Source organism: Haliotis rubra, unplaced genomic scaffold, assembly GCF_003918875.1.
Source record: "Haliotis rubra isolate DU_JTF1 unplaced genomic scaffold, ASM391887v1 Scf268, whole genome shotgun sequence".
NCBI classification, from domain to species: domain Eukaryota; kingdom Metazoa; phylum Mollusca; class Gastropoda; order Lepetellida; family Haliotidae; genus Haliotis; species Haliotis rubra.
The window spans coordinates 1,230,493-1,233,290 of NW_025766758.1; positions in this window are offsets into that span (position 1 = coordinate 1,230,493).

Consider the following 2,798-nt stretch of genomic DNA (forward strand, 5'->3'; position numbering starts at 1 on the left):
AATCGGAACCTTTGTAAGTGGTGCGTTTTCAGTGTTGGTGAGTACACTTAATATTTAGTTTTTTGTGAGTGAGTTTAGTTTTACGCCGCACTCAGCAATTTTCCAGCAATATGGCGGCGGTCTGTAAATAATCGAGTCTTGACCAGACAATCTAGGGATCAACAGAAGGAACATCGGTCTACGTAATTGGGATACGATGACATGTGTCAACCCGGTCAGCGAGCCTGACCAACCGACACCGTTAGTCGCCTCTTACGACAAGCATGGGTTACTGAAGATCAATTCTAACCCGGATCTTCACGGGTATATTTTTTTTGGTCCTGATAAGTGGAACCTAAGTGTTGCTCTACTACTCTGAAATTTTAAAAAGTAGCATTTGCTTTAACCAGTTTAATTGTAGTATTTAAATAACGTGCTTCTTCAGTATAGTTTTGTTTATAACATTGTATGTATATCTGGGGGGTGACACATAAAACACACATTTTCATTTATTTTTAACATTTAAACATTTTCGAGTAGTAGTATTCCATAACCAAATTTAAAAGATACTGTCGATATTGTTATATTTATTTTTATTTGATACAGGATGCTGTCTTTCTATGAGGCTGGTCTGATTGATTTGTGGAAAAACAAATGGTGGCCCACACAATCCAAATGTGAGTCTAAGCAGCGCAAGGGTGTGCCGATAAGCCTCGTGGATATACAAAGTGCATTCTATATCATTGGAACAGGAGCGGCGCTTGCTCTCGTTTCACTCGTCTTTGAACTTTCGTATGTGTCTTGGAAAAACAAAAAGTCATCGTAGAAATTCTTGAATTTGAATTCTTGACACACTTGTTAATAAGGAGCAGCAACGGATACTACGCAGGTAGTGTTGACATAGTCTGTTTATTGAAATCGGGACGGAACTAGGATTCGAACTCACGAATCGATCACTACCATGGTTAAAGTTTGGAACCACTGTGCCTCTAGATACGTTTAAGGCCTATGCATGCAAGTATTCGTAAAGTTCGTTTTTTAACTACATTGTGAAAAACAAGACGTAAATCTTCAATTGTTTATTTGGCAGTGATAAAGACACATTGAATAAAAAGACGTAATCTAAAAAATAACTTTTGAATATTTATGTTATTTTTTCTCATTTGGTATACGCATTCCGTGGACACTGTAGAGTAATGATGTGCACACTTAGCTCATAAAGACTTTGCCCAATTATTTCGAAACTTTTATTACTTCTAAACGGTCCCGTGGAGAATTGGTCCGGGTTAGAATTGGTCTTCAGCAACCCATGCTTGTCGTTAAAGGCGATTAACGGGATCGGGTGGTCAGCCTCGCTGACTTGGTTGAAACATGTCATCATATCCCAGTTGCGTAGATCGATGCTCATGCTGTTGATGAATGGATTGTCTGATCCAGACTCGTTTATTTACAGACCGCTGCCATATCGCTGGATATTGCTGAGTACGGCGTTAAACAACAAAAAACTTCCAAACGATCTGTAAGGCCAAACATTGACATGGCATAATACCCCATGGACAACATCCCCTTCAGTAACTAAGTCATGTACTTGTATTTACTGGATTGATTATATCTCATCTCGATTAATTAGAATTAAAAGGAGCGACGAGGGTAGTCTAATGGTTAAAGTATTCGCTCGTCACGCCAAAGTCCATTCTGTATATGGGTACAATGTGGGAAGCCTATTTCTGGTGTCCTCCGTTGTGGTATTGCTGTACCCGTGAAGGTCCGGGTTAGAATATTGATCTTCAGTAACCCATGCTTGTCGTAAGAGGCGATTAACGGGATCGGGTGGTCAGGCTTGCTGACTTGATTGACACATGGCATCGGTTCCCAATTGCGCAGATCGGTGCTCATGCTGTTGATGATCGGATTGTCTGGTCCAGACTCGATTATTTATAGACTGCCGCCATATAACTGGAATATTGCTGAGTGCGGCGTAAAACTAACCTCACTCACTCACGTAATATTGGTGGAATATTGCTAAAAGGCGGCGTTCACTCGTACTCATTCACTTTAATTATGACATTCGGGCTATAGATTACCACATATTCGTGATTACATTGGGCAAGTCCAGAGCAGCCATTCACTCAGTAGCGACCCGTAATTGAGCGTAGCTCTAGTCAATGTCTACATGTACTTACGGTGGGGAGTGACATGGTTAATGAAAATTCATGTATCTACTTCAACAAGTACCTCGAATCATATCATCACATATTTCAGTCATTCTGGCAGGATCAAGTTTGTGTTATGTCTTGAACAGCAAAATATTGAGTGGTATATAGACTTTAAAAAAGTAGGAGTACCTTAAGTTTCAATTTGGATAGGAAGTATAAGCGTTAACACACTTTTTGAAGACATATATCTTATGAACGCACCACCATTTCTCTTTATCACCTCCCCTAAACACAACGCACGGGATGCATGTCGACAACGCAGTAGCCCCACACACGTGCATGGGGTGTCATTCTTCATTTTGACAGTTTTCAAGAAGGTCGATAACTGTAGACAATCATATTGCATCACACAGTTTGTTTCTAGCCTGGTTTTTGGTTTTGGGAAACGAAAATCGTACACATGCAAGTTCACGTCATACACCAATCATCTTTCAAGAGCGATTACTGTACAAACAACTATGGCAATAAGGAAGTGCAAATGGTGATGCACTCTCAAAACATTCATTTTTTATTTATTATCATATCAACATTTATTTTACTCCGATATATCTCCCATATTTCGATACGATACCGACAAGTATTCGGTCTTAGCACAAGTATTCG